The sequence below is a fragment of the Hemicordylus capensis genome, chromosome 6, assembly GCF_027244095.1.
Source record: "Hemicordylus capensis ecotype Gifberg chromosome 6, rHemCap1.1.pri, whole genome shotgun sequence".
Classification (NCBI taxonomy): domain Eukaryota; kingdom Metazoa; phylum Chordata; class Lepidosauria; order Squamata; family Cordylidae; genus Hemicordylus; species Hemicordylus capensis.
Window position 1 is genome coordinate 140,402,558 of NC_069662.1, and position 25,755 is coordinate 140,428,312.

At 45.6% G+C, this 25,755-nt stretch overlaps 1 protein-coding gene across 2 annotated transcripts in view; it reads left to right on the top strand.

Moving 5' to 3' along the window:
• Positions 1 to 25,755, top strand: part of SPAG6 (sperm associated antigen 6) — an 84,656-nt gene that overhangs the window by 9,684 nt on the left and 49,217 nt on the right. The window lies entirely within an intron of this gene.

Genomic DNA, 25,755 nt, shown 5'->3' on the forward strand with positions numbered 1-25,755 from the left:
CATTTTAAATTCATAGTATTAATTTAAATTATAAAATGTTAACTATAATGCACTTCATTTTACACTTCCCTGAACTATAGCTGTATTAAATCAACACTGAAAGAATTTGCTAATTTGCTATTCAGAGCAAATTTTGAAATTTAGTTTTTTGAAAGAAAAATTATCAAAGATATAATGAATGAATAGCTTTATTGTGATCATTGATCAGATGTACAAACAAACAAATAATACTACATTCTGATAAGAATTCAATCATACAAAGAACACCAACATCGCTTCTTGGCTTTTTGGCTAAGATCCAGTATAGTGTAAAGATATAAACAAATGTTTGAACAGCCTCATCTGCATTTCAGTTGATCTTGGACACCATATCAGATGTGGATCTTGGAAATGGTTTTAGGTAAACTGTAATCCTATACACACTTACTTGAGTACCCCCCACCCGCCCAATTCTACTCTGTGGGATTTACTTCTGAGTAAACATGCATAAGAGTGGGCTGAACGTCCCACTGAAAGTCCCACTGAAAGTGTATGAGACAAAATTGGCTTAAATTCAATGGATTCTGGTTCCACTGATGTTGGTTTATACTAGGGGTTCCTAACCTTGGGTTCCCAGATATTTTTGAACTACGATTCTCATCATCCCCAGCAACAATGGCCTTTGGCTATTAGGCTGGGGATGATGGGAGTTATAGTCTAAGGACATCTGGGGAACCCCTAGTTTATACAGTAGACTGACTTACACTCTTTCCCTCCTGCAGTTCTTTATCCATTTGTTTGGGAGTATGTTCTATTTATTTGTGCTGAGCATGCTTCTAAGTAAATGTGTGCTAACCCCAGTTGTAAACTCACTAAGTGCCAGAGGTTCCACTGATTTACTTTAGCGTAGGTGTGGGGGATACTAGGATCCAGCAAAGTTCAGCTTTCCCCCTTGTGTTAAGGCTGGGACATGACTTCACCCCACAAAACCGTTGGTGAAATGCTGGGGAAAATTTTGGTGTATTTATATTATTACATGCTGCAGCTATATTATTCCCAGAGTAGTTGCACTGCATATGCAGTTCCATTCTCTACTACATTTCTCAGGGTGCTAATCTTGGACCTTGCTGTGGGTTCTTTCTCCCTCTTCAGTAACAGCTGGCAGTTGTGATAACAGATATATGGTCCTAAAAGCATAACTGTGTCTAAAAATAGAATGGCCCAAGTTGCCTCCTGTTGCTGCGCGCAGGCAGATCTCTGCACTTTTACAGTAACTGGGAACTCGCACAGAGGCCTCTCTATGGGGTTTGGATTCCATCTTAGAGCAGGAAGACGGTGGGAGGGGAGGTGAAGATTAGAAGGATTATTATCTTTATCTATCTCGATTTTGGCTGAGGGATTTGGGTAGTTAATACTAAAACCAAAATCCAAACCAGTAAATAAAAATACCAGTTAATATGCTGAAATATAATAGGGAATTAAAACTACCTCATGCTGTCGTTGCCATAGCAATTAAGAGCAGTCCCAATTAAAATAATAATAAAAATCTTGCAGTATTTTCCAAGCAGAAAATCTTTGGGCCTGAGCTTTGACCAGTGTTCCAGGGATCTTTGGTGGCGCAGTAGTCACCAACTATTCCTGCCTCTGAAATAATAGTTTAATTAATTTCAAGTCTGCATAATAGTTTAATTAATTTCAAGACTGCTTCGCTGTAGCCCTATTCAGACATTATGTTGTATTTGCTTTCAGATATCTGTACACACAGGTACATGTTTTTGTGTGAATGATTATAACTGCATTCATTTTGAAAGTGAACCTGGGTACAAGGAAGGTTCCTCAAAAGCCCTATGTATGTTATGTTTAACACTTGTGCAGTCTGTGTAGAGAGTATGAATGCAGGTACAGTTATTCACACAAAAACATGTATGGTAATAGCCCTAGTCAGATATTATTTTTTAAAAATTTTAATGTGTTAATAATGTGTTTTATCTATTATGATTTTATCTTATGAATTTTAAATGTGTTATGTTTTATGTTTTAATTCTGTATATCACCTAGATATTTTTATACTAGGCAGTATATAAATTCAATAAGCAAGCAAGCAAGCAAGCAAGCAAGTAAGTAAGTAAATGCAAATTATGTGTATAGATATCTGTAGACATGTACATGTTTTTGTATGAATGATGGTACTGGCGTTCATTTTAAAAGTGAACCTGCGTACACATCCCTCAAAATGCACAGTACAGATAGGAAGTGTATTGCTTTACTGATGTTCAACAGAACATGTGAAAAACTGCACCTGTGTACACTGTACACTCTTGTATGAGTATTCAATAATGTCTGAATAAGGCTCGTGGTTTAACTTCTTTATCAGCCTTCAAAAGACACATTTTTTTTAGCCTGGCTTTTTCTTTTGAATGTTTTAAACTGTTTTAAATGGCTGTTTTAACAGTTTGTTTTATTTTGTCTTTATTGTGTTTATTTTTGTGAACTGCCTAGAGCCTTTCAAGTCAGGTGGCATACAAATTAAATAACTAACTAACTAAATAATAAACAGTTCCCTAGTTTAGATTGCAAATGACTGTCCTTGCTTATTAGACACGGGTTGTGCCCACCACCAGAGACAAAGTAATGAATGGAAAGATATATGGGAAGACAACAGCCAAAGTGTATGTAAACTAGAGGCAGTAGGCAGAGATCTGCCCTCGGTCACCACCAGCATATATAGAACATCACATGGATGTAATCCAGGGATGACTCTAAGGAGGCAGCAAGGGGTAGTGGGTGTTCGCCCCAATTTTTCCTGCTCCTCCTTTTGCTCCCCCACCCACAAAACTGGAACTTTACAGCAAAGTGTCAAACACTACAGTTACAGTATATTATAGTCCTAAAGCCTAAATTAATTATTTTTAAAGGTCTCAGTTGTTTAAAGAAGCCTACTTCACCAACTCCTCTATCCCAAAACAAGCAGCAGAATCCAGTACAGCCAGACACAAAAGGTAGCAGAGCCCTTCAGCTTCCTAGAAACCAGTCCAATGCCTTAGCTTCTTTCCTGGCCAGGAACTGGGCTGGGTGAGCCCATGCGTGCAGAGTGGTATAGGGTCATCTCCCCTGCATATCTCAGCTGGCCTGGCACTGACCTTTCTCCATACCCCCAGGGCGGTCCTGAGCCCTGGTGGGGTGCAGGGCCTGGGGCAAATCATCCAGTGCGGGACCCCCTTCCAGTTAATTCTAATGGGGGTTAAAGGAGCAGGGCCCAGGGTGGTCGCCTTACTTTCCATGGCCTAAAGACAGCCCTGCATACCCTAGTCTTTCCTGCCACATCGTCTTGGATAAGAAGAGAAAACTTGCCTGGAAAGCAGACTGGAAGGTTTGGCCTAATCCAAAAAGAGTAAGCCAGTATTTTCTAAGAGGAATCTGGCCCATTTTCTGAATAAGTCTGAAAATATCAAGCAAGCTGAATTAATAAGGTAAATAAACCAACAACATTAATTGTCTGACCTCTGTAATTATTTAATATATAGCAAAATCCTCACTTCCCTAATAATGTTGTTTGTCACAGCTTTGCTCCCCCCAAAGTTGTTCTAGAGTTACCCCTGATGTGATCTAGGGCATAAGATGCATATGTCTGTATGCATGCATTCCCTCCTTGTATGGCCCATCTGCCATTTTTCTATGGTGTATGGATTGCGGGTAGACATTGCATAGGGGGCTGTGTCACATGTGACAGTCTATATGAAGTGAGGGCCATATTTGCTCATGATGAGACATGCTCTGTTGCAGGGGTTCCTAACCTTGGATCACCAGATGTTGGTGAACTACAGCTTCCATCATCTTCAGCCACAGGCGGAGGAAGATGGCAGTTGTAGTCTACTGACATCTGGGGACCCAAGCTAGAGTAAAGGTAAAGTGTGCCGTTGAGTCTGTGTTGACTCCTGGTGACCACAGAACCCTGTAGTTGTCTTTGGTAGAATACAGGAGGCAGGGGCGGAGCCACCATTGGGCCAACGGGTTCAAAGAACCCGGGCCGTGCCCAATCAGGGGCCACACCTTGCAGCCCCGACACGCCCCCTGCATCTGACGTCAGATGCAGGGGTGCAGGTTTAGCTCCTGAGCGGGGGCTATGCAGCCCCTTCGGGAGTTAAACTCCAACTCCTGAACTGAGCCTCAAGGCTCTGTTCGGGAGCCAGACCATCCCCCCGCGTTTGATGCGGGGGCGTGGTGGATGAGGGGTGTGGCTAGCCCCTGCATCTGATGTCATATGCAGGGGGTGGGGTCAGTGGGGTTGCCGCCGTTGCCACACAGAGGCCGCCGGCGGTCAGGCTCTGCCATTGACAGGAGGGGTTTACCATTGCTATCTCCCACGCAGTCTGAGATGATGCCTTTCAGCATCTTCCTATATTGCTGTTGCCCAAAGTCTAGGAAACATACCAGCGGGGATTCAAACCGGCAACCTCTGGCTTGCTAGTCAAGTCATTCTTCTGCTGTGCCATTAGGTGGCTCAAGCTAGAGAACCCCTGTTCAATTGCATATGGAATCTGTATAACAGTAGCCTGTATGGACCGGTCATTAGCTACACTGTCGTTTGGGGCCAAATTCTCCAATGCCTTTTGGATCCATTGTGGCGGTTTAGGTTATGCCAGGTTGCCAGTGCTTGAAACAAACACTACTCTGATTTCTTTGCTTTGTGGCAGTGAAAAGTTTGGCAGGTGTGGCTTCTCTCATCCCAGGTCTGCAATAAAATAAGTCATGCTTGCCAAAATCCTGAAAACCAGTTTGAGATTAGACCCCCAAATGGTTTTACTGGGCATTCATAGAGATAGAAACAGAGGAAAAATCTCCTATATGATCCTGATGGCCAGAATGCTCTTATGCAAATCAAACAATTATCCTCCAGTTGGGGGATGGTTTATTAAATTAGAGGATTTGGCTGCTTTGAATAAGATCACTTAGTGTATTTATCCCTTGTCTGGAAAAGTTAGTTTAAACACATTTGGGGAAGAATAGGGTAATTCTGGAGAATCCTGTAATGCAAAGCAAAATGTTGTTAATAGTAGCCCCTTTCTGTTATTGCAATTAAACATTCTATCTGAATAGCTTGGATTATAGTAGTAATTTCACAGTTTTATGAAGTCCCTGTGGTTTTGTAACTTTCTGCCTATTATTAATAAGCTAAATAAATTGCAACAGCTCCTGATATGGGGAAGCATTGGATCCTATGGGGCAGAATTATGACTTCTGTTTAGGAGCACCTTCCCCACAATGTCCTCCCATGTAGTCTCTCTCTGTATGCTCTTGGGAGTGATACTACCCTGCCTGATGAAAGATTGCAGATGCCGCGCTCTTAATTCATACCTAAGGTCCAGACATATGGAGGGGGTTGGTGGGAGGGAAGCACTTCCTCAGATGAAAATGTGGCTGGGATATTGGCAAGCAATTTTCCCCATCAAATTTTTATTTCTGCTGAGCTGTGATTTATGAACCAAATCTGTTTCTGTGATTATATTTTTAGGCCTTGCCTTTTAAGAGTATCTGCATTATCTTGGCAGTTGCAGCCCAGGAGGTTTTGGTCTCGATATGCATTATTATAGGCAGCTGGTGGCCAGGCCTCATGAAAAAAAGGCTGCAGAGAGGTGAAGTCTTTCTTGCAAGCTACTCAGCACCAATTGCTGGCACATTTTCAGGCACTTTGCATTTTGTCTCTCCTAGAACTGGCTTTTCCATGACACCCATCACTGGGGGCGCTTAGACTCTGCTAATACTGGAGTCTGCAAGTGCCACTGGGATTTATATACATACTCAGGAAGAGGGCACAGAATTGCCTAAAATTTCCTTGACTTGTGGCAGGGGGTTTAAGATGTTCAACTTCCTCCCAGGCCAGGGGCGGCCTTTCCATGAGGCAGGGTGAGGCGGTCGCTTCAAGCTCAAGGCATGAGGAGGGGTTTGGGGGGTCACTCTCACCCCATGGGGACATGCTGCTCATTTTCCCCACCTCACCTTGCTGGGATGTGGCTCTTCTTCCCCCACTTCTTCCCCCATAAGCTAGGAGCAACCCTGCTGCCACTGCCAGGCTTGTGTGCCACTGATACTGCCTCAGCAGCATGACCTGAGAATGCTGGGCACCCACCCTTAGATAGGTGAATGACAAATTGAGGCCATTCGCATGACACAAGCTGCTTGGGTTACCCCCAAGCAGCTCATGTTGTCTGGAGGAGCGCTGGGGCCCTCTGCTCCTGACTGCTCCAGTCACGGATAGCCTGCCTTTTCTCCCCAGCATTTTACCAAGGTAGAACGAACTGTAGGTCCATTATACCTTGGCAGCCGAGTGTGTGTGTGATCCCCGCTGGGTAGCTGGGCTTCCCCTCAGCCCGTCGCCATTTTGAGCAGCTAGCCGTGGGGGTGGGGAGTAGTTGCACAGAGTGGAGCAGCAGCTCTGCTGAGAGCAGCCACTCCGCTGCTCACATGGGGCACACAGGGATGCAGGAGGACACGGATGCAGGAGGGAGGATCCTCTTCCCAATCCCAGCGCAGGACTCCACTGTGGTGCTGCTTGTGTGGGAGCACGGTGTGGTGGAGCCCGAGACGGCTGCCGCTTGTCCAGGGGAGGGCAGGCAAGCTCCTGCCTCCTCCCCAGCCCTCCGGAGCTGCGCAGCTGAGATTGTGCGAACAACCTTTTTGTCTGCCACAGACAGCAAAACCATTTTGGGCCACCCTTGCCCTAGTCCTGCTCTCCTCCTCCCCACTTTTCTGTCCTTCAGTGGAGAAAAAGGTGGTAAAGGAGGGGGCGAGGGGGTCAAGTGCCCATTAGACAAGTGGCTTGCCCCCCACCATTTCTGTTTCAGAAATCTGATATGTGGGACACAGCTCGCCTACCCACAAATGCACTTTGCCCCTTCTCTGTCCCCCCGCCCGGTGCTGCTACAGAGTGGAGGTCCCTCTCAAATGTGGAGGCAAGGCTGGGGTCAGGCTTGCTTTTCCAAACCTGCCCCTGCCCCTGCCCCCAGCACCTTCCCCACCCGCTCCATCTTCTCAAACCCAGAAGCTGCAGTTGAGATGGGAGTGGATCTCTTTCCCTTAACCCAGCTCCTAGTTCGGGGTGCCCCCATTCTGCCTGTGCTTCAACATTGTCCCAAATGCCGCATTTTACTTTCTGCCCTAGGAGTGAATTCCAGAAATTGACTTGTGTGGGAGAAAGCAAAGATAAGCACTCAAGGACATCCTTGAGGCAGGGGCTAAATCCAGTACCTAAATCAGTAGTGCTCAACCTTGGGTCCCCAGATGCTGTGGACTACAACTCCCATCATCCCCAGCCATCATGGCCAAAGGCACGTCTCATCATGGACACATATGCCCCTCGCTTCATGCAGCCTGTCGCATGGGGCACAGCCCCCTATGTATTGTCTACATGCAATACATACATGACAGGAAATGAGCGGGTGGATCATGGAGGGAGGCAGTACATGCATACAGACAGACCTAAAGTGCATATGCCCTGGGGATGATGGAGGTTGCAACCCAACAACACCTGTAGACCCAAGATTGAGAATCCCTGATTTAGAATGAGAAGTAGCTTTTGTCCTTTCTCAGTATTCCCAGGCTGCAGCCCATTGACTTTGTTTCGTATAACTCGGTGGGAGCCATTAAGAATTAGGCCCACCCCATCTGCATAGTTCTGCCCTCTCCATGTCCCATGCAGAGGAGGTCTTGTTGGGTTTTGGCTAACAGAGTTCACACTGCTTTGTAACCTTCTGCCTTTGCCCTGTATCGCTGCAGTCTGTGAAACTGCTGTGGGGCACAACTTTGAAAAGGCAGCTGCCAACCACTGGCTTCTTCTAGCCTCTCTAACCCTGCTGACAAACAAGGGCTGGGCCATTACAGAGATTAAACAAATCTCAATTACCGCAAACTCCGTTATCCAAAAGTGGGCCTGTTAATAAGGTTGAAGATTTCTCCCATTATTGAAAACTTCAGTTATCTGGATGCATTCAGCAGCACCAATGACCTGGCTATTTGTGTGTGTACCCAGATATAAGAAGGGTGAGCCGAGGAATATGAATAATGTTCTTGTGGGGAGGGCACACATTGGGCCGAGAATGACTGTTATACCTAAAGGCTTTTTATGTCGTCTGCAAATGAGTGTTTTGAAACAAATGGGTGAAGACAGCTTTTTCCATTAGTAATGGGAGGGGACTTCACAATTCTCTTGTGGTTAAGAACTAAGGTTGCCAACTCCGTTTTCTGTGCCTTCTAGAGCAGCTTGACTCATGGAAATTTAGTAGGTAACCATTTTCTTGGTACAGAGCAGAGCTAGTAAAGAAACCTTGAGAACTCTGTTAAGTGTACCTCCTGCTAATTCTCGGGGTTGCTGTTTATTTTTTAATTGCTTTATGCTTTCAACAGTAGCCTAACATACAGCAATTAAATCGATTTTTCTCATCACTTTTATTTCCATGGCAAGAAAAGCTTTTCCTGTTGAATATACGAATACGACAAATGTTTATATACCGCTTTTCAACAAAAGTTCCCAAAGCGGTTTACATAGATAAAAACAGATAAATAAATAAAATAAAATGGCTCCCTGTCCCTAAAGGGCTCACAATCTATAAAGAAACATAAGATAGATACTAGCAACAGCCTCTGGAGGGATGCTGTGCTGGGGATGGATAGGGCGAGTTGCTCTCCCCCTGCTAAATAAAGAGAATCACCACTTTTAAAAGTTGCCTCTTTGCTCAGTTAGCAGGGGAAAATGTGTGTGTCAGTCTACTCTAAGAGAAATACTGTAGGAACACAACCAAAAATTTACTTTCTTAATCTGGAGGAATTGAAGCAGTTAATGCTGGATGGCTCAGTCTTATATCCTACACATACATTTGTTTGAATGTGTGGAGAGGGGATTGGAATTATGCTCATACCTTCCAACCTCCAAGGTTCAGGTACTGGATCTTCATTTTCATAGAACATCATTATGCACATGGAATATATGTGTATGCCCCAGCTGAATGTTCTGTACACCACAAAGCAGGGTGTATAGATCATGACTTTGGGGCCTACGACTGTTCTAGTGTCATGATCTAGGGGTCTATAAAGCTAGTGTAGATGGGCACTAGCTGTACAGACCCCTGCCAATGCGATGCCCAGCATGTGAACATTAGGGGTAGGTAAACCTGAGTCTATTTCCCTCTGCATGCATGGCTGATTGTATACATGGGGCTTATATCGGAGGTACTGTGTTGGAGTGGTTCTGGTCCTTTCTTGGGGGGAGGGTCCAGAAAGTGGTGCTGGGGGACTACTGCTTGGCTCCGTCACCATTGTCCTGTGGGGTCCTCCAAGGTTTGGTCTTGTCCCGCATGCTGTTCAACATCTAAATGAAACCGCTGGGACAGGTTATCTGGGGACTTTGATTGAGTTGTCGGCAATATGTGGATGACACCCAGCTCTATCTCTCCTTGTCACCTGATTCTAGGGAGGCAGTGGATGTCCTGAATCGGGGTCTGGAGGCCGTGATGGGTTGGATGTGGGCTTTAAGCTGAAATTGAATCTGGACAAGATGGACGTAGTTAGTAGGAGAGCTAGTTGGAATGAGGAGATTTTACCGGTTCTGGATGGGGTTGCACTCCCCTTGAAGGAGCAAGTACGCAACTTGAGGGTATTACTGGACCCGGTTCTGCTTTTGGAGGCTCAGGTGGAGGCGGTGGCCAGGGGTGCCTTTGCATGGCTTCGGCTAGTGTGCCAGCTGCGTCCCTTTCTCGAGAAGGCAGATCTGACCACTGTTACCCATGCCTTAGTCACGTCATGGCTGGATTACTGTAATGTGCTCTATGTTGGGCTGCCCTTGAAGAATATCCGGAAACTGCAGCTAGTGCAAAATGCAGCAGCTAGGGTTTTATCTGGAGCTGCCCGGTGGGATCACATCGCACCCATTTTGAAAGAGCTTCACTGGCTACCAGTTTGTTTCTGGGTCCAATTCAAGGTGCTGGTTTGACCTTTAAAGCCCTTAACGGTTTGGGCCCGGGATACCTGAGGGACGGCCTGCTCCCAAGGGTTTCTGCCCGCTTGACGAGATGATCTGAGGGGGCTCTGCTCCGGGTGCCAACAACAGGGGCATAGCAAGGTTGGAGTGGGCCCAGAGACAATATTTTAAAATGGGGCCCCCCCACTCACTGAAGCTCAGCGTATGAAGTAAAGAAATCTTAAATGAGGCTGAATAGTGGTAACAAAAAGCATAGTAAAATTTATATATATATATAACCTATGTGCCCCAATAGAACATCATCCTAAATTATTTTTTAAAAGGTTTTGTAAATTGTGGACGATGAAAGTCATTTAATGGTAATAGAGAAAGATGTGCTGTTCTGGTAGCTCCAGGTCTTAACACTCACATCAGTTTTTGAGGATGACTACAACTGAAGGAAGCCCAGGGAGGTGCATGGCTGGGGGAGTCAGTCATGTGACTTGCCTCTGGGGGGCCCCCCAAGGCAGTGGGCCCTCAGACAACTGTCTCCCCTTGCCCTATTATAGTTACGCCCGGGGCCGACAATGAAGGAGGCTCAGTTGTCATGCACGCTGGACAGGGCCTTCTCTGTTGCTGCCCCCAGCCTCTGGAATGCTCTCCCAGTGGCTATTCGCTCCTCGGTCTCCATCATAGTTTTTAGAAAGCTTGTTAAATCTTGGCTTTTTACCCAGGCTTTTATATGATTGTCTCTACTGCTGCTTCTTTGTATTTTGTACTGTTTTTATGCTTGTGTTTTAAATTTTAATCAGATTTGTTTTATATTTTTAGCTTAATATTTTGTGTCACTTTTATAATTTTGTTTTAAATTCTGTGTATTCAACAATCAATCAATCAATCAATCAATCAATATCTTTGGCTTTACAATCTGACTGCTCTGAAATATTTGCCCCTAGGAGGCACAGATTACCAGAAGGCTTCTGAAGCTTGTCATCTGTGGGGAAGATGAAAACACACCAGGATACCATAGCCATGATGTTAAATCACATGTGTACCAACAAATTGTGTTTGCTTCAGCCCTGTCTCCAAACCAGCTAACCAGACAACCTTCTCTTAACCTAGTTTAGCCAATAGGATGACTTAGTTACAATCCAAGAATTTCTGGTTCGTTGATGTTCGTTGATGTTTCCTAAATGTTGTGAATTCCTTTGCTGGAACAGACCAGAGTCAATTTGACTAGTCCAGTAATTCTGTTTCCAATAGTGGCTAGTCAGATGTTTATGCACTAGCATGAATGTGATGCCCACCCCCTGTTGTTTGTAAATAGAGATCCCATTTAGCTATTATGGTTAATAGTCTCCCCAAAAGGGAGGGAAGATAAGAGAGATACCAGGAACTGAACCGAGGTCTGTCCTCCATGAGCGTCACCTGCTTTACATGCAGAAGGTCCTTGGTTCAATCCTTGAGAAGGATCTCTGTGTGAAAAACCTAGAGAGCTGATGACAGACCATGTGCTAGATGGAGCAATAGTCTAATTCTGTATAGAACCGCTTCATATGAGTTTGTCTAATTCTTTAAAACAGCTGTTTAAGTAGTGGCCATCACCACATCTTAGGGTAGCAAATAAGGGTAAGTTAATGCACAGTGGGATGAGCATTTTATTTTGTCTGTCCTAACATGGCGCAGTGGGAAATGATTTGACTAGCAAGCCAGAGGTTGCTGGTTCGAATCCCCGCTAGTATGTTTTCCAGCCTATGAGGAACACCTATAGTGGGCAGCAGCGATAGATGCGAAGATGCTGAAAGGCATCATCTCATACTGCGGGGGAGGCGGCAATGGTAAACCCCTCCGGTATTCTACCAAAGACAACCACAGGGCTCTGTGGTTGCCAGGAGTCGACAGTGACTCGATGGCACACTTTACCTTTAAAACGACTGCAAATTAACTTCACCGGGTGATATGGAGTTGTAACACTATAAGTGAGCAGGAGAAAAAATGTCTTTCTCTCCACCCCACTCATAATTTCATAAACATCTATGATGGTGCTTGATTATGCACTTAGTATTCAAGCTTGCTTGTACATTTTGTTCTTTCCATGCATATGATGTATTTTTCTCTGGGATTTTTTCTGTCAGAAATATATGTAGCTGAAAGTGGCTGAAAGCTGCTGCTGAGTAATTTGGGGAGTCTCTGTAGACGGCCAGTTTCACTTAGCTACAGAACATACTGCTTAGAAATGCTGCATCTCTCAGTCTGCACACACGGAATCTTTCACCTAGAGATGATGCCATTGTCTCACTTTGACTCAGCATAAATGCTGTGGGAGCTACTGTAATTAAGCATATAAATAAACAAAAGTCACTGAGGTTTCCTTGTAATTGCTACCTTATGGACAATAGATTACAGAGGCTGCTTCTTAGATTAGTAGTGTCTAATATGCATAATCTGATGTAATCCTATCAAGAAATTCTGGTGGGTTGATAAATCAACACGTGACGCTCATGAAAGTTTTGGACCCAAGATGGAATTTGTGTGTGTTTGCATGTCTTCATTAACATATTTGCATATGTTTCCCTATAGTATTCATTTTTAAAGTGTTGCTTTTAGAACACAACATGCTGTGATACTATTCTCTTTTCATTTCCTAAATGAGCAAGATCTGTCTGATTAAATAATTTTTAGTTCATCAATTGCCTAACTTTTAATTAGATTTAAATATTTTTTCGTATCACTAAATCTTAGTTGATGCTTTTGAAATAACTTTCAAAATGTTGCTTTAAAAAAAGAAAATAGACTTGTTCTTGGAGGCGTAAGATGCTTCCGTTTCCAGTATTCAGTGCAATAATGATGTCTAAAATGAATTTTAGAATTAGAAGGGACCTTGAAGTTCTTCTAGTCTAGCACTAGTCTAGCTCAGAGCAGGAAACTGCTCCATTATCCTTGTCAGAATCTTAGCCTTTCTTCTCTTTTTGAAGCTGAGATGATAATTATATTATAAGATCTCACAGTGTGCTGGGAACATCCCAAGAGAGTTCACAGTGATAACCCTTTGTTTAGTATTTAATGCTCCCTACTAAGCCCATTGATGTGTTTTATGTGAGCAAAGTCCTTTTATTTGGGTTTCCTGTAATTTATCACACAAGTAACTCATGCTTCATAGTGGCTGGATACATTAGAGCCAAATCTATTGTGAGGTGGTACTGTCAAGATAGCAAAGGTAAATCAGAGGGTGCTTATTACAGATTGCTTAATTCAGATTAATTGCCCTTTAATAACCTTGTCAAACTTGGGTTGGTAAAAGGATTATTTCATCATCTGTTCTTTGTATGCATATGGGTGAAATGAAAGTTACAGACACAATTGGGAGGAGGTTAATTAAACACGGAATATAAGGGTGCAGTCTTGTTCAAATGATGCAAATGTGTTCTTAGAACGAATCTGCTTTTTAACTTATTGGCTCACAAAGCAGTGTTTAATTATAATTAAAACACACAAACGGTACAATTTTACAAAACGGGTATGTGGGGGTAAGAACATAAGAACAGCCCTGCTGGATCAGGCCCAAGGCCCATCTAGTCCAGCACCCTGTTTCGCATAGTGGCCCACGAGATGCCTCTGGAAGCCACAGGCAGGAGTTGAACTAACAGACAATAAGGCAATGTGTGGCAGGATTTTCTGGTCCCTATTAGTTGGTGATATAATCTAGGATCCAGGCTCTTTCGTTTAGGGCAGATGGACTTGGCAGATGGTAAATACATTAAACCACAGAAGCAGCCCTTCCAGGTATCTGCAGAGAATCCTTTGGTCCCTTTCCTTTTATGGCTTGGTTTGTATAGGCTTAATGTTGCTCTAGAGCAGGGGTCTGAAACCTTGGGTCCCCAGATGGACTATCAACAACATCCATCAACTCCTGCCAGATTGTTCTCCGGGACATCCTGTAAAGACCATATTACTCCGGTTCTAAAAGATCTACACTGGCTACTAATAGGTTTCCAGGCAAAATACAAAGTGCTGGTTATCCTCTATAATAAAAGTCTTGGGTGTGCGCCCGTGTCTCTGCGCCCGTGTCTTCCTCGGCCGTTCTGGGCATGCGTGGAGCGCATGCCCAGAACGTCCGAGGAAGATACGGCTGCAGGCACCAGGCGGCCATGTTGGCTGGATGGCCGGCCCGGCCACGGGAAGGCCAGAAGCGGCGGCTGCGGGAACGGAGGGACTGCGGGGAGGGAAGAGGCAGCAGCAGCGGCGGGCGGCACTCTTGGCGGCGGTGGCGGCGGAACTCTCCGCCCGGCCGCCCACAGCGGATGCTGAGAGGGAGGGGAGGGTGAGAGAGAGGGGTGGGAGGGGGAGGAAGGGCAAGAGAGTGGGGTGGGAGGGAGGGGAAGAGAGGCAAGAGTGTGGGGCAGAAGGGAGGGAGGGAGAGTGGGGCAGGAGAGAGAAGGGAACAGCCAGCCCCAAAGAGCAAGCCTCAATAGCGGTCTACTAGTGCCCGTTAATTTAACGGGCTTAAATTCACTAGTTACCTATAAAGTCCTTAATGGCTTGGTCCCATGGTATTTAAGAAAACGCCTTCTTCATTATGAACCCTGCCGCCTATTAGGATCTTCAGGGGAGGTCTGTCTGAGGGTGCTGCCGGCATGTGTGGTGGCGACTCAAAGGCGAGTCTTATCTGTAGTTGCCCCAGGGCTGCGGAACGCACTTCCTGCTGAGCTTAGAGCTGCTCCATCCCTGTTGGTTTTTAGGAAACAACTAAAGACACATCTCTTCAGTCAAGTTTTTTAGTTAGTTGGTGTGTTTTTATAGGTATTTTGATCTTTGTGTTTTTATGAATAATTTGATTTTTTATAAGTTTTAAGTGTTAAATTCTTGCTTTGTTTTGTGCTGTAAACCGCCTAGACACTTCGGTAGTGGGCAGTACATGAATTTGCTAAATAAATAAATAAATAAATAAATAAACCATCCCCAACCACAGTGGCCATTTCTGGGGCCCCAAGGTCCCCAGTGTACAATAAATGCTCTAGTGTACAATAAATTGTCAACAAGTCCCAATTTTCTGTTGTAAAGGGCCACTGCTCTTCAATCCTGGGATTTCCAGATTGCTTAGAATGTAATTTAAAATCATACAATAAAACCAGTAATATCAGCAATTAAAATGCATCAGCAACAGCAACCCAATAATAAACAGATTTACATTTTGTGCCGCTACAAAAAAAGGCCATGTTTCTGGTCACCACCTGTCTCTCACTTCTGTCACCACCTGTCTCACCTCTGGTAGCTGGTTTGCCATGGCTCTGTCCCACACTGCTTTATAAGAATATAAGAACAGCTCTGCTGGATCAAGCCCATGGCCTATCTAGTCTAGCATCCTGTTTCACAGTGGCCCACCAGATGCCTCTGAGAAGCCCACAGGCAAGAGGTGAGTGCATGCCCTCTCTCCTGCTGTTGATCCCCTGGTATTTAGAGGCATCTTTCCTCTGAGGCTGGAGGTAGACTATAGCCACCAGACTAGTAGCCATTGATAGATCTGTCTTCCATGATTTTTTCCAAGCCCTTTTTAAAGTCACCCAAGCCATCACCACATCCCATGGCAAAAAATAGATCAATTGTGTGCTGTGTGAAAAAGTATTTCTTTTTTGTCGGTCCGAAACTTCCCGGCCTTCAGTTTCATGGGATGTTGTGAGAGAGTGTTGTGAGAGAGGGAGAAAAAACCTTCTGGTGCTGTGAGAGGGAGAAAAAAATTATCTCTGTCCACTCTCTCTACACCATGCATGCTTTTTAAGACCTCTGTCATGTCTCCCTTTAGTCTCCTCTTTTCCAAACTAAAAAGCCCCAGATGCTGTAGCCTTGCCTCATAAGGAAGGTGCTTCAGGCCCCTGGTCATCTTGGTTGACCTCTTCTGCACCTTTTCCAGTTGTACAATGTCAAGATACAGTGACCAGAACTGTACACAGTACTCAAAATGTTGCCAGCACTATTGTGATAGGACACACTGTTAACCCTTTCCACATGCACTCCATGTTTGAATGTTAGTGGAGCAGTATAGAAAGCCAATATGGAGTATTGATAACTATGCTATCCTGTCATATGAGAACCAGTTTTGATTCTCTGAGAAGGTACAGAATAGCAGCTGACATCCAGGTTAATGCTGTGCTAATATGCCAGCGTTTTCCATTGTGCATGGGAGAGGGGAGATTGTCAGTGTTCTTCCCTCTGCATTCGTATGTGCCTCCCAAAACTATGTCTGTGAAGGTTGCGTGACCCTCAGGGACATAGTTTTGGGAGGTACAAGTGACTGCAAAGGGAAGAGGAGAGTGTCAAAAATCTCTTCGCTGCTGTGTGACGGATAATTCTGGTATGTTGGCTCCCTATGAGTCTGGATATCAGCCAGCACCTTGAAACTGGGAATTTCCAAACACAACACCCCACTCTGATTTGGCCACAATTTTTACTTAGTTCCTTTTTGTCTCTGAACATTTTAAATCCAACAAGCTATCATTTTAAATCCTACAAGCTGTCACTCACAAACAGGAATAGGGAGGGTTGAGTATGTTGCTGACTGACCATATAGCATTGTTAGTCAGCAATTGTATGCAATGTTTGCTGTCTCTCAAAGAAGAGATGTCTACACACTTAAACTGATAGTTGCAACTTGGAGCTGATTCATGCAGCTGGTACCTGAAATTATGGCATGGCAGACCCTTTCCAGGGCCAGTTTGTCATGTGGAGGAACCATGTACCAGATTAAGCCTTGTTGGATGCCACTGCAAATGCCTTGTGAACTGAAATTTGCAGCTGTGTGCAAAAAAAGAGAAAAAAGTGGTGTCTTGCAGGTGGCAGCAGCTGCACACAACCAGGTGGCTGTAGGCAGGCAGCTGACACAGGCAGGAATTTCAGAGTGGTGTTTTATTTATTTATTTATTTGCAATATTTATACCCCACCCCTCCAGTACACTGCTGCTCAGGGCATCTCATAACATTAATAAAACATACAATGTAAAATAAGACTAATAAAGTTAAACAAGTTACATTAAAATACCAGGCTAAAACCACATTTAAAATTATATTTTTTTTAAAAAAAGGAAAATTTCAAATTAAGTTATTTAAAAAGCTAAAAACTGAGAACTGTAAAAACTAAGGAACCGACCAGATATAAGCAGCAGATAAAACATTAAAAAGCCTCTTTTAAAAGATTTGTTTTTAATTGTTTTTTTAAAAACACCGAGGGAGGGAGCATGGCGGAGGTCTTTGGGGAGGGTGTTCCAAAGCCGAGGGGCCACAACCGAAAAGGCCCTGTCTTTTGTACCCAATAGAAACCGGCCCTAAGTGAGTGAGTGTCATTCACAATTGGAGGTGTTGAGCTACATGAATGAGGGAAATAGTCCACCCACTGAACCATCTTGCTTGTTCAGTATCTTGGGCTTAAAAGTGCTCAGTGGCTACATCTAGAGGTGACCCTTCCATGTGGAAGGGTGAGGTGGTCGCCCCAGGTGTGAGTGTGAAGAGAGGCACAGGAAGTAGCAAGTGCCCTCGTACCACCCTGGGTGCAGCCGCCCACAGATGGAGGGCATCATATAGGCTTTTGCCTCAGTCAGCCAAATATCTTGGGGCTGGTCCTGGCCATATCTTTCCTTTGCAAACAGCAATGGTGTGGCTCTGGCCATGTAAACAAAGTGACTTTAGCCCAATGGTAGCCAGTCTTATTTTGCGTGTGTGTGTATCAGTCCCAAAGTGTGCAATACAGTGTGGTGTAGTGGTTAGAAAGGAGGAGAGCAAGTCTAGAGGAGAGCTGATCTTGTGGTAGGAAGCATGAATTGTCAAGCAGGGTCTACCTTGGTTTGTATTTGAATGGGAGACTACATGTGAGCTCTGTAAGATGTCCTCCATAGGGGATGGAACTGCTCTAGGAAGAGTATCTGCATTCTTACATGCAAAAGGTTCCAAGTTCCCTCTCTGGCATCTCCAGGTAGGACTGGGAGAGACTCCTGCCTGTAACCTTGGAGAAGCTGCTGCCAGTCTGTGTAGACAATACTGAGCTTGTTGGATCAATGGTCTGACTCAGTATAAGGCAGCTTCCTATGTTCCAGGACAAGTACCAGGGAGATCAAGTTCCTGCTCAGCCATGAAGCCCACTGGGTGTCATTGGGCTCATCACTACCTCTCAGCCTAACTTCCCTCACAGGGTTGTTGTGAGGAAAAAAGAAGAGAAGAGAACTGTGCATTTCCCTGCACTCCTTAGAATATAAATATAGAAAATGAAATAATACTGCAAATGGCAATGTCTTGGTATCTCTTTGCCCCTAGTCTGTGGAGCTGGAGAGTTGGCAGCACAGGTCTGCTTCCGGTCCATGGCTGGGCCCACGGGAACTCCTGCTGTTCTGTGTCACAAAGCCTTATGACCTATGTTGCAGTTTGGCCGTCCATGCCCTAGTTTAGCACAGGAATATAAGAACAGCCCTGCTGGAAGAGGCCCAAGGCCCATCCAGTCCAGCTTCCTGTTTCACACAGTGGCCCACCAGATGCCTCTGAGAAGTCCACAGGCAAGAGCTGAAGGCGTGTTGCTACCCTGCAACTGGTAGGCATCTTGCCTCTGAGGCTGGAGGTGGCCTATAACCACCAGACTAGTAGCCATTGATAGAACTGTCTGTGAATTTGTCTAAACCCCTATTAAAGCCATCCAAGCTAGTGGCCATCACCACCTCCCATGGCAGAGAATTCCATAGATTAATTATGTGCTGTGTGTACCAATACTTCCTTTTGTCGCTCCTAAATTTTCCAGATAGTCACCTAATGGCTAAGCGAGAGATGACTTGCCTAGCAAGCATGAGGTTGCTGGTTTGGATCTCCGTGGTTACGTATATCGGGCAGCAGCAATATAGGAAGATGCTGAAAGACATCATTCAGACTGTGAGGGAGGAGGCAATGGTGAACCCCTCCTGTATTCTACCAAATACAACTACAGGGCTCTGTGGTCATCAGGAGTTGACACCGACTCAACAGCACACTTACTTACTTAACTTAAATTTTCTGACCTTCAGTTTCATCGAATGACTCCTGGTTCTAGTGTTGTGAAAGAGGGAGAAAAATGTCTCTCTTTCTACTCTCTCATGCATAATTTTATACACCTCTATCATGTCTCCCCATAATCACCTCTTTTCCAAACTAAAAGGGCCTAAATGCTGTAGTGTTGCCTTATAAGGAAGGTGCTTCAGGCCCCTGGGCATCTTGGTTGCCCTCTTCTGCACCCTTTCTAGTTCTATAGCATCCTTCTTAAGATATGGTGACCAGAACTGCCAAATGTGGCCACACCATAGATTTGTATAAGGGCATTATAATATTAGCATTTTTATTTTTAATCCCTTTCCTAATGATCCCTAGCAGGAATTGGCCTTTTTCACTGCTGCTGCATACTGAGTCAACACGTTCAACAAGCTGTCCTCCATGACCCCAAGATCTCTCTCCTGGTCAGTCACCAATAGCTGAGTCCCCATCAGTGTATATGTGAAGTTGGATTTTTTGCCCCAATATGCATAACTTTACACTACCTTACATTAAACCGTGTTTGCCATTTGCCCACACCCCCGGTTTGGAGAGATCCTTTTGGAGCTCCTCAATCTGTTTGGGATTTCACTACCCTAAATAGTTTAGTGTCATCTGCAAATCTGGCCACTTTGCTGCTTACCCCAGCTTCTAGATAATTTATGAACAAATTAAAGAGCACAGGTCCCAGTACAGATCTCTGGGGGACCCCACTTCTTACTTCCCTCTTTTGTGAAAACTGTCCATTTATTCCTGCTCTCTATTTCCTGTCTGTCAACCAGTTACCAATCCACACATGAACCTATCCCCTTATCCCATGACTGCTCTGTGTACTCAAGAGCCTTTGGTGGGGAACTCTGTCAAAAGCTTTTTGGGAGTCCAAAAAAAGTCAGCCAGATCACGTTTGTTCTAATTCTCATGTGCTCCAATTCCTGCCTTGTTCTTATTGCAAGAGGGCTGAAGGTGAGGATTGAGCACACAGCAAGTTCAGCCTGGGCCTGGGCCTTTCCCCACCTAGTAGCTCCAGCCGTATTTGAGATTAGGGGACAGGGCCTCTATGTCCCAGAATGAGACTTACAGGAAGAGATTAGATCTGGCTCATCTCTTTCTTGAAATGAATCACTGGCCACTGAATAACTACAAACAGTATGTCATGTGTGTTTGTGTTAAAAAAAAAAAAAAGTGCCCTCATTGGCTGAAATGGAGCTGGAAGTGAAAGCTTTGCTGAATCTGAAGAGCTTGGCATAGGTTGTGTTTATTTTTAATGGTTTACTCAGGGCTGTGTGTATTTTGTGCTAAAAAAGAAAAAAAGAATTTCTGTGCCAAAGTAATTGAAGTTTTGTGCCAAGAAAGACTGAATCCTGTGACCTACATAAAGGAAGCAAATTAAGCACATTTCCATATAGTTACTTATTTTGCTTAATTTGTGTCTGCTCTGACAGACATGGAGGCTGTTCTCATTAAGGGAGCCTAGCCCGGTTTCGCCGGGTCGTGTGTTGCAATGGGAGCCACACAGCTCCCGGCAGCAAGCCGGCCTCAATGCCCCCCGCAAAGAAGGTTAGCAGGGGGTTCACTCCGCTAACCCCATTTTTGTGGTTATGTGTCGCCGCGGCATGGCTCCGCGCCACGGTGACTCATGAGGAGACCCCCCACCGGGAGGCTACAACAAGCTACACTCGGGCTGGGCATTCTGGGACTTCCAGGGGCCAGGAGGCCCCTGATCCCCGCCGCTCCTATCAGCTCTGTGACGGAGTCAGTAACAGAGCAGGGTGAGCTGCATGCTTGTGTGCGGGGAAAGCGGGTCAAGCCCGCTCTCCCCACAACCCCCCCCATGTGGGGAGCCTCATGGAGTTTGCAAGTGCCAGACTGGAGTCTGAACCAGGAGTCTGCTATTTTGTGACGGAGCCATCCCAGGGATGGAGCAGCCTAAGAATGTGCTATGGTTAAGCTGCCTAGGAACAGTGAGATGAAGAAGCATGGCTTCCTTAAATCACTAAGAGCAGACCTACCTTAATGAAAACATACAGAGGCACTTTGGGGCCAAAGTCCAGGGCCCCCACATCCCCTGGGGCTTCCAAATTCTCTTTAGTCTGTCGTGGGTTGTATGGCTTGTGCCCTCAAGAACCTACATGTTAAAAAATGATGCTTAACTTGCAGCGGGGGGCAGCGGGGCTCCAAAGGCCTTTAGGCCCAGGCTCCAAAATTACCTAGGTGCACCTCTGAAAACAAGAGAATGGCCTGTAGAGTATTGCATTTCTCTACACGAAGGGCATAAATATAGGGAGTTAGGTCAATAGAACTTTTTATTTGCATGATGCTCTGAAGACCTTACAAGAGACAAGGACATCACTAGAGGGTCCCAATACCTAGCTGGAGAGGAAAACTTCCAGAAGATTCAATGCTATCTTAAAAAAAAAATACAGTTGTGCCTGTAATTAATGGTGACTGCTCTCTCTTTCAGCTCTCCTTGGGGACAGTGGGGTAGGGCTAGTAATTTTCGGAGAGCAATGAAGCTCTGCAGGAAGTCCCACTTGGCTTCACGCTCTGCTTCTGAAATTTCAGCATCAGCCACCTGCTTTCAAGCCTTTCCACACCTGTTAGGTCTTGGAAGCCTATGTCCAGGGGGGTCCGTAGGGCATGGCAAGCAGGGCAACTGCCCCAGGCCATGCTCTTTTAACCCCCATAATTCCCTATGAGAATTAATTGGAAGGGGCCCCGCACTGGCTGATTTGCCTTGGGCTCTGCACCCTGCCAGGGCTCTCTAAGGACAGCCCTACCTAGGCATCTCCATGCACGAGAGCCCTGCTCCAGGTGGAGCAGAAAACGTTCTCTCAGAAATATTCAAGATACTAGGATTCAGTGATGTGCACATTTTTAAAAAACTGATTAAATCAATGCTTTAAAAGACATATGATTAATCTGCTAAAACTGATTTGATGCTGATATAATTTCAGGTTTCTCCCAAGGAGAATTTTCTCAGGTGGTTTCTCCACATCTCTGATTGCAGATTTCCTTCAGGGAAACCAGTCTCACATTAGGGGGGCTTTAGAAAGCATGTGAAGACTTTTTCTTTTCAGATATACTTTTGCTTTGTGCCTTACTCTGTAGCTCATCTTACATGTGCTGCTCCCAAGCTGATCAGGGCAGCCCAAGGTACTGCTGTGCCTGAGGTGAGGTGCCCAATGCTGTCTTGCCCCATGTGGGGGTCAGCCCCCTTTCAAAACCAGTCCTTGGAAGCTTTGAAAGTGCATGGGGAGCAGGGAGGAGGGAAAGGTTCCAGCAAACCCCTCTTCTCTCCTCATGCTTCTTGCAAACTTTGCGAGGAGTGTTCCTTGCAAAGCTTGCATGGATCAGATTGGTCCCAAAAAGCTGTTCCAACAATAGCTGCAGGAGACATCTTGCTGCCCTGCTGGCACCTCAACAATCTACCACTTGAGGCAGCTGCCTCATTTTGCCTCATAAAAGGCCCACCCCAGAAACTGAGCTGGATAACTGCAAGAGTCTTTTTGTTCTGGTCTCTATGGGCCGGGTCATACGTTACTGTGAACCGCGGGTCCAGTGGACCCAAGGTTCCACACACCCACCTCCACCCGCTTTCCAGTCACAATGCAGAGAGCCAGAGGAGCTGGCTGTGCAGGCTTCCTTCTTTCCTGAAGGACAGCCTGCACAGCCAATAGGAGCCAGAGTGAGGGAGGAGCTTCCTCCCTTAACTCTAGTTTTTGAGCTGTGAAACTGTGTGCCAGTGTTTGTATGTAATGTTGGCAAAGGAAAACCGGAGACAGACAAAGGAAACTTAGAGCAAACTGAAGGTGACAATACATAGTTTGGGGAGGGAAACCGCGGGTCCGTTAAAAAACAACAACAACACCTGCAATTGCCTGGTTCACATGTTCAGGTTTGGGAACTGGAAGTGAAGGGACCTCTGGTTTCCTGTTAAGTGTGAACTGGGCCTGTTTCTGATAAAGCACGGCCCCTATTTTTGCCTTTTTGGGTGAGGGGAATGGCTTCAGCATTCTCTCTAATTTTTTTCATCTGTGTGCGGAATGATTTTTGTTCTGGGCGGCAGTATCAAGTCAGTGTCTGTGCACATGCATTCAGAGTGGGATCTTCCTGATTCAGCCTGATTAGGATCTAAAATTAACTGAGTGCACATCAAAAGGTGTGCAAGCATGCGCACATGTGCACAGAGGGAACACTGAATGACTTGTGTGATTTGCTGGTGTCACTTCAGGGTCACTGACTCCCTCCCCAGGCTCTGTAGAAGTGGGAGGGAGGATGCATTTTGTCTCGCGTGTGCACAGGTGTAGATAAATGCAGGTGTATGGATGCTGAGGCTACAGGAGTGCAGCGTGCCACCTGCCATTTCATGCATTGCAGCTGATTTTGAACTATTGAGAACATAGCATAAGACAATTCTGTTTCTCTAGGTAGTGAAGCTATTCACACGCGCAGGCAAAACCAGGCTAAGGAAGCCCAGCCTGGTTTTGCCTGTGCATGTGCACTGCCGGGATCAAGCCTACTCCTGGCAGGACCACGGTGGCAAACCTGCCTCTGGAGCCACCCTCCTAAACAAGGTTAGGAGAGCAAGTTCTCTCCTAACCCCGTTTTTCTGATCGCCTGCCAGCCCTGGCTGCTTGCAACCAGGGTGTGCAACCAGGGCTGGCAGACTGCAGGGCTCCCGGAGTCCCGGCCAGCTTTGGGGAGGGGAGGGAAGTTCCTCATAATGCTCCACACACTTTTGCAGTGCATTATGTGCTCTCTGAGGGGGGGTTGGGATGCAGGGTGACACGTCCTGGCACACCGACCCTCCGAGCTACTGGTGGTAGCTGGTAATCGTCTGGGCAGGCAATCCGCCCGCTGAAAAAGGAGCCCTCAGTTGTCTGCAGGGTGGTAAGCTTTTTACGGCTTCTTCCCTGCTAGCCCCCTTGCCCTTTCTCACTGGTTGTGAGAAAGGGCTCAGTATATCTTTAACCAAAAGAACATAAATCCGAGTCCAGGCTTTTAAGCTGGTGGTGGACAGGGGACCTGCAGAATAAATGGATGAATACAGCATCCAGCCAGGTGGTGAAGAGCTTTCCCTCAGTGTTTACCAATGGAGGGGGCGGAGTTCTCAAACCTTGCTATGCATACAGTTCTGACTACAATCAGTATCTGTTCTTTGATCGCAATAAACCGATTGATTGACTACCAGCATGCCACAACTGGACGCAGGTAATTAAGTGTGTGCAGACTGCAGAGTATATTTTTCCAGATTACCAAAGCAGATGAGCCAAGCCCACACACCCTTAACATTTCATGGATGAACCTCGGATTGCACTTGTAACCACGTATTCTCCTATCAAAGATTACTACCCAAGGCCCCGCTCTCCGCCATTACACATTGCGGAAGACGGGATCCCACCCACTCTACGCTGTACACTGCATCATGCCTTAGTATTCTGCACCCATTTGCATGCAGGTATCCTAGAGACACGATGCATGGTGCCCTAGAGACGTGATGCATCTCAACTGGAGATTTAATTTCTAGAGATTCTGGGGAGGGTGCTGAATCCTGAAGAATTACACCTCCAGCATGCAGGGGGCGGAATGGCATCCTCAAGAGGCAAAAATAGGGACAGTGATTTACCAGGGATAGATTCTAGAAAATAGTAGTTGTAGACTGTTGGAGCCTATGTGTATGAGAACTGGGTGTTGGAAGCATGTTCCTGTTTTAATCTGTGAAATGTTGGAGGTTTGAGTTTAGTTAATTAGAAAAATGATACTGGCTGAATCAGACCCAAGGCCTATCTGGTCTAGCATCCTGTTTCATACAGTGGCCCACAAGATGCCTCTGAGGACCCCACAGACAAGAGGTGTGGGCATGCCCTCTCTCTTGCTGTTGCTGCCCTGCAACTGGTATTGAGAGGCATCAGATGAGTAACTCTGAAGTTATTCATCTTCCTGACTAATGCTGTGCCTGCACAATGAACAAAGGTGTGCTAGTGCAAGAAGATTATGTAGCTGCACAATGTCATGGGGATTTCTGGAATTGTGCTGTGGTGTTCTTCCAAAAGGTGCCCTGCAAAACATATTGGGTGTTCCTCAGGTTGCATACCTTGTGTTAGCGGAAGCACACTTGCATGAGCACAACACTAGTAAGGACAAGTAGCTAGCATGATAGCCTTGCACCAGGGGCATAGCTAGGGGGGAGGGGGCCTGTGTTCATCCCTCTCTCTGGCGGCCCCTCCAGAGTGAGGAAGATAATGAAGAAAATAGGGAGGGGTGGAGCTGGAGGGCCCTCAGGAGCTGGGGGCCCGTGTTCTTTGAACCCTTTCGTTCAATTATAGCTACGCCCCTGCCTTGCACATCTGAGTGCAAGCACAGCATTAGGATGTTGGTCATTGTTTAGCTGCTTGCTTGCTTGCTTAAGTGCTGTCAAGTTAGAGCCGACTCTCAGCGACCACACAGAAAGATTCTCTCCCGGATGATCTGTCTTCAGCTTGGTCTTTTAAGGTCTTAATTCTACTTAGTTCTTTTAATATCTAGATCTGAATGATCAACATGTGACACTGTGAAGCATCAGAATGTGATTCTACATTTCAGCCACATTGAATTGGGACAGAAAAAGGAGTCTACAAATGCTTGAACATGTGTTTTAAAATGAAAGCTGGGATTTCTCAATTCTGGACCCCACATTAAATGCAGCACTGATTGAAAGTTATATGTATTCTAAAATGTATATTCCACCAACAGCTGGGAATAGCTGCCGTGGAACACACTCAGCCTAGGTTTCCTTTGCAGCTTTTTCCTTATTT